Here is a 6,808-nt window from a genome sequence, read left to right on the forward strand (position 1 = left end):
ATCCCTGTGCCTTCCCTTGCCCTGACCTGCACACGGTTTAGAGCTCCTTAGGAGCCACATTAACTCCCCAAGCAGACAGGGAACGCACCCACAAGAGCAGAGAGTTTCCCACCAGCTTAGAGAGTGAAACGGGGTTGCAGAGAGAGCCAGCAAGCATAAAAGCCGGCACAAGGAAGGAGGCAGGACACTGCACCGGGGAGAAGGAGAGGGGATTTGCCCATCTCCATTCTGTGGCCGTAAGCCGTCCTGCTAGCTCATGCACGTGTCAAACCACACACTCACTTTGCAAGGAGAGCTGCAAGAAACCCCTTCGCTTTTAGAAAGGGCAGCACCCAAGGCACTCTCAGCCAGCTCTGGACTCCCTCGTGCACGTAGAGGCTCACTCTCGCACGGAGGGAGGCTGAGGCTGATGGGCGTCATTCTTTCACTCAGCCAGATGTGGAAGCTAAAGTGATCTCAGGGAAGCGTTACTTGGTGGTCAGAGAAGGGACACCATTGCCTGACACTGCTCGGGTCACATTGTCTAAGGAAAGAGGACAAAGAGTGGGAAGAAGCCAAAGAAGAAGAAATGGAAGAAAAACTATGCTCTGTTGAGAAAAACAGCATCCGCTTTGTTGAACAGCAGGGAAAGATCACAATTATAGAGCTTTTTGAATTACTATTCATGACTGGCTCAGTGACATTTTCCCCAGAAATACAGCCCCCAACAGCCCCGATCCCGTATCTGATGCAGACCACAGATTTCATTTCCCTTTACATGAACAAACCCAAACCCGAGACACATCAGCGTTTGACACTAGAGCCCCTTTAGCCAGCTGCCTCCTAGGGTTATTCTCCAACACGACTATTCCTGCATGCAGGAGCTGCAGTCCCTCTCCAACGCGGCCAAGCTAGCAAAAGCTCCTCAGGTCACTCCTGAAAGTGTGCTCTGTTGCACACTGCTTGGCGTACCTGGACAGGCGGGCGCAGGCGCCGAGTGTCTCAGGGCAGAGCGCACACGCAGCCGTCCCGACAGAGGCAGAGCCCAGGGAAGACAACGTTCCCAGCGCTCCCACAGCGCTGGCCCCTCGCAGCACCAGTTCCAGAGTCACGGAGTCACAAGGGAGAGAAAGGCCTTCCGGAATCCCTGGGGGCAGCTGGTCCAGCCCCTGCGCAGGCAGGGTCCCCCAGAGCAGGCTGCCCAGGGCCAGGGCCCGGCGGCTGCTGAACCCCCAGTGCTCAAACACACCCCTTGCAAACAGCCGCCCGACGAGGGGAGCTGCGGAAACGTTGGCAGCCCACGCGACAGGCCCAGGGGTTTGGGGACTCGCTCCCACCAACTGAAGTATCCTCTCCTCCACACCAGTAAAACACCACCCCACCAGCAGGGGCTTGTCACCATTCTTCCTCCAAAACTCTTGCTGAAACAAGCTTTGATTTATTATTCTTGGTTTGATTCCCTCACTCACACAAATTTTCTGACACAAGAGAAAGCCCTTTATGGAGTGCATGGGATTTACAATCACAAACACCTCTGCGTTCGGTTTTCAGAGAGAGCCCCTTACTTTTTCAGGGAACTCAGCTTTTGGAGGCAAGGACCTAATGTTCAGGGATGCCTGAAAAACGCCAACAGCACAAAAGCAAAGGAGAGAATTTAAAAGCTTAGATCCACAACGGGTTCCTTGTTCTGAAAAATCAGGCTTTGAATCTGTGCCATCGGGAGGCTTTCCATCTGCTCACAGCCATGTGGATCCTTCTACCCATGCAGCAGCCTGAGATCACGGGGATGATCTCAGTGGCAGTGGTTAGCTACCTGGGGACAACAGATGCTTCTGACACTCCCTGGGTACTGACCCAGCCTCGCACAGCCTGGAGCTGGTCTGTCCCGCTGGCCTCATCACGGACAGTATGGCCAAGCAAACGACAGCACGTGCTTTGCTGACACCGCGCGTCTTTGCAACGTAGGAATCCCAATAAGCCCCTCTGATGAAGCACATATTTGAGACGGACACAGCTTACAGAGAAGCTGCCGCCAAAACAAACTAGCAATTTCTGATAACCAGGATGGAGGGAAGACATTCATCGCCTACAACAGGGAAATACTCTTCAGCAACCTCCAGCTTTTACATGCAATTTTGCCACTGATTTGTCACATAGAGCAGAAAAAGTCACTCGCTCAACCTCCCTGAGCCACAGCTCACCCACTCACAAAAGACTTCAAAGGCCCACGTAGCACTGCCTCTAGTTGAGTGTTAGGGGGCGGTTGGGGTTTAATCTGACCAGCACCGTCTCTCAGGCTCTCTCAGTCTCACCGTCACGCTTTAACATCGGCCGTGGACACGCAAGCAAGCTTCGGCTGGTTGGTTCTGTCGGTCTAATCACTGCCAGGAGTCACCAGGGAGGCAGAGGCCTGCCCAGTACGGATGAACCCCGCAAAGCACCAGCTGCACTGAGCGCGTGGGGGGGCAAAATTTAAAAAACAAAAGGAAAATACCAGTCCCGAGCGCGCTGTATTTCTGCACGCACCTGTACCTCTGGCTGTAAAGTTTCCCAGGACCTGGTCGGAATGCCTCGCCTTGCAGCTGTGCAGCCCCGAGCCATCGTATGACACACTGATGATCTTCAACAGCTTCTGCCCAGTACGAGCTCTGCTGGGAGGTGCAATCCCGATACCGTCTTTAAACCAGAAAACAGGCACAGAAGAGCCGTGGCTGTCACAGGAAAGTTCAATGGTGTCTGCGCTCCCAAACACCAGCTCTCCCAGAAAGGCGCTCTCGTTCCTCAAGTATTCTGCAATGGGAGAAAGAAATGGAAATGAGTAAATCAGAGCAGGCGTCAGAGGACGAAAGGGCATTTCAAAAATCAACAGATCTTCTATTTGCCCTGCTGACGCTTCCACGTGCCCAGAGCTCCCCCTTGCCCGGGGGGAGCCTTGCCTGCAGCCAGGCAGGCCGTACTGCGGCCAGGCAGCCGGGCACACTACAGTCAGGGCTCTGGCTGACCTGCAAGGGTGGCTTCGAACCTGCAGCGACCAAAACACGGCCCCCCCGCCAGGTGCGTCACAACAACCAGCACAGACCTCTGGGGGGGGTCACCCCAACACCCAGGGGTGCACGGGGGGCTGATCTGGCAGCGAGGAGCGTGTGCTGAAAAGGGCACGGTTCAGCCTCTGGATCTCCGTTTCTTGATTTCTGTGAGTCTGTCCACAACCCCCGTGGGACCCAGCACGGAGGGGATACAAGGAGCAGGAATGGGGATAAACCCGATGGCTCAGGTGGCTCTGGGTGGCCCAAAGGCAGCCTCCATGGGCTGAAGGAGACAAGGGGGAAGGCCGGACAGCAGGCGCAGGTTGGAACAGCTAAAATAAATGAACCCACCGCTAGCTCCCTGCTGGAGTTACTCTCCGGGCAGCAGCACCAAAGACTGAGCACGAAAGCTGAAATCCCTCTTTCTTCACTCTACCTACCAGCTGCGGCAGTTTGTTCCACGAGTGACGACAGGGAACCCTGCCACGGGCTGGAGAATTTTGTTTCACCACAGGCTAATGACGCAAAGAAAGGTTCAGGCTCACGAGTCTCCCCAGGGAGGAACGTGGGGCGTGTTGGAGGTGTCGTTCTTGGGCCTGATGGTCTTCAGGCTCATTTGAGTGACAGAAGCTCACTTCTGACACTGAATGGTTTATTCATCCTGTACCCCAGTTTAATAGAGAAGAATTAGCCCTCGACACCTGCCCTCAGCCCAGCCGGCTCAGCGGCCATAAGCCTGCTTATGCCCCTAAGGCAGAACCATTTCTGGGCTGGTGCAAGATGGATCACGGAGGATCCCATTCCAGCACACAGGCACTGGGGTGCCGTGACTGCATCATTATCAAGCAAAAAGTAATTCAAACCAGAGCGGTCGGAACCTAGTCCTGTGATCCAAACCTAGGAGGCCCGAGCTGATCCCTGACGGGAATCAGACACGGAGAGGTGACCCTCACTTTGCAGCTGAAGCAGAGCCATAGATTACAATTTGACTATGAAACCAACGCAGTTACAGCAGCTCTGGATTCCTCAGCATGTGGCATTGGCTTCAAGCTGCTCTTCGGCCACTGAGCGAAGGAGCTGGAGCAGGTTAGGACAGAAGAATGGATTGCTTCTCTCTTCGCCTCATGCAAATTTTTATTCTGGTGCAAATGTAAGCATTAAAAATACAAAAATGTTTCCATCAGTAGCCTTGCAGGGTAGCCATAAAGAATCCTGGGGGCCTGAAAACGTCGTATTTCATGGGAGGTATCGCCTTGCAGAAGGAGTCACGTTTTAACTACTAAGTTTACTAAAGGCTTTACTCAGCTCAATCTCACAGGGTTTTCTGCTTTTGGTATTACAGAAACCTCCTGGTCCTTCAAGCCAAGGGGCAGATGCTTTAGGGGTAAGCACACCACAAATACCACGTTCACCACAGGACTAAGCGCCCTTCTTCACACATCCAGGGATCTAAATCATACCCACGGCACTTGGCAGCCCGAGCTGGGAGCAGGTTGGAAAGGGGCACCTGGACACTCAGCTCGGCTGCACAGAAAGAGCACCTTTTTTTCATTTTTTTAACAAGCTCACCAGGTAAACAGCCAAAAGAGGGGCAAGCAGTAAACTGATAAGCTCTGTAGGAGGGTAAGGAAAAGAAGTCAGCGCGTAACAAAGAATCTGATGGCATTTCGGCATCGTAGGTGCCTTCAGACCGGCTTTAACCCAGCGTTTGTGCAGGGGGTGCTGTCGGATTTACAGTTCAGTTTCCTGAGCATAGTGTTGGATATCAAATGTCACTCCTGCGTGGAGAGGGGATGAAGGGAGAGAGGGGCCTGGGCCATGCCAACACCCCCAGGGCCTGCGAGGCCCCCCCAGTCTCTTCCCAGGACAGCTGCTCTCAGTGGCTGAGCCCCCGGCGGGGTCTGGGCAGACGGAGGTGCTGTGGGAGCGTGACAGTGACAGGCCTGGACACTGAGAGCGCCGCTGACCGTGCTGTATTTCAGCCGCTTGCTTGGAAAAGGGCAGCCGCTCACCCTCCCTGAGCTGCCGGCAGGGCTTTGGTTCTCATCCCTGACAGCTCTGGATATTAAGGGCGTCAGCAAATAGAAAGCTCCGGGAAGGGAACGGTTATGAAGGGGAAAAGGAGAACAAACACATTGGCAGTGAGAGCATCCCTGCGTGAAGGGCAGTGCGCGCTCCGCGCTTGAGGGGGAAGGAAAACTTTGGGGCTAAGATGTGGCTTGTGGCACAGCAGTCCTCAAAGAAATGCAGCTGTGTTGCGCAGGCTTGACTACTCTACGTACACAGATATTTGTACAGTAAGAAAGCGGCTGAGACACAGCCCAGGGATGTAGCTTCTGCTGCACAGCACTACAGCCGGGGCTCTCTTACGGTGGCCACCGCGGTGACAACGTGGCATCAGCAAGTCTGCGCTTAATCGGCTCTGTGCTCCCCAGCCCCACGGCAGTGTGCCGCACCAGAGGTTAATAATGGGGAAACCTCAAAACCTCCCGCCCAAGGGAAAGCTGCAAACCTTGAAGTCCTTCAGGCAGGAGCGTCTCAATAGCCCTTTGATGTCCTGCTGTAAAGGGCTTCCCAGTGTTAGAAGCTTTTAGTTTTCCTCCACATGAAAAGCAGTTCAAAACCGTAAAGGGCTGAGCTGACTTGATCCCAGATGCAGACCTTCACACCTCCCAGCAACCTTAAAACTCCCCGGGGCCAGATCTCCCCCTGCCGGAATTACCTCTTACCTACTTGGCCCTTAACCTTGGCCGTCCTGGCCGGTTTTCTCAGCCCGCTACACGAAACCACATGTTGTCATCCTTTTCTGACAGCAGCACGTTGTCTGTTGTTTCGGTCACATTAATGATTGCCGAGGGACTAAAACACAGATCGACAGATACGCTGATTCGTACCCTCCATGTCCCCAGAATATAACAACATCCCTGGTTGATTAAGTTCATCACTTTGGTTACAGCATGACTATTAGCGCTACTTGATGGCGTGACTTGGTTTCCTATCCCTTTGCTCCTTAAGCTCAGGGGTTAAGCTAGCCTGAGAGTGCTGTAGGAAAGCATCAGCCTTTAGGCAACGTTGAGAGTAGCTTTTCAGAATGAAGCTACAGTATTTAGCGGCAAAGAACAAGTCAATAAAATTATTGAAAGATTTCTGAGCCGTTAGGTGACTGCCAGCCTTCTTTTTAAGCTAGCTCCAAATGTCACGCTCATTGAGCTGATCTTACAGTTTTGAGTTAACTGATGGATGTGTCAGGTCAGCTGTTCGTTATCGCTAACGAAAACACGTTTTGTCAAATACTTGATCAGCAGGGGGTGAATTTGATCTGGTGCTTGTATAAAAGACTCACCCCACGTGCATGGCATAACCTGAAGACAGCATGTTGATCCAAGTCTTGTGGCACATACCAAAGTATGTAGGTTTTTAAATAATCAGGAAATCCGGAAATACAAGTGCAAATTATGAGAAGCAGATGGGTTTGTTTCCTTTTGAGGAATAATGGCACGGGCGTTGTCCTCTGGAATAAAGAGAACTACTTCATGGGATAAGAAATGTGTTTGTGCAGATGTGAACAAAAATCAATCAACAACCCACTGCTGGGGGTGTGTGTGTGTATTTCCCCCCAACAGAGACATGGAAGACTGGCAATTTAGTACAGTGTGACAATGAAGTATTTTGAGCTGTAATAAAGAAAACCCATTAACCTCAAAAATTTAATTTTTTTTAGAGCCAGTAGCCAAGGAGCAGCCGAATGTAATTACTTGGTGAAATACTTTGTGCAAAATGGGTGTTTGGAACATTGACACGGC

General features: G+C 52.4%; 1 long non-coding RNA gene across 1 annotated transcript; it reads right to left on the reverse strand.

Annotated features, from left to right (window-relative positions):
- Positions 1-2,443: 2,443 nt before the first annotated feature.
- LOC135317670 (uncharacterized) lies at positions 2,444-6,434 on the reverse strand. The gene is made up of 3 exons (XR_010376415.1): positions 6,349-6,434; positions 5,735-5,864; positions 2,444-2,769 (listed from the first exon to the last, which is right to left on the reverse strand). It is a non-coding gene; the product is annotated as an uncharacterized LOC135317670 (long non-coding RNA).
- Positions 6,435-6,808: the final 374 nt, after the last annotated feature.

The sequence above is a fragment of the Phalacrocorax carbo genome, chromosome 26 (genome assembly GCF_963921805.1).
Source record: "Phalacrocorax carbo chromosome 26, bPhaCar2.1, whole genome shotgun sequence".
NCBI lineage: Eukaryota > Metazoa > Chordata > Aves > Suliformes > Phalacrocoracidae > Phalacrocorax > Phalacrocorax carbo.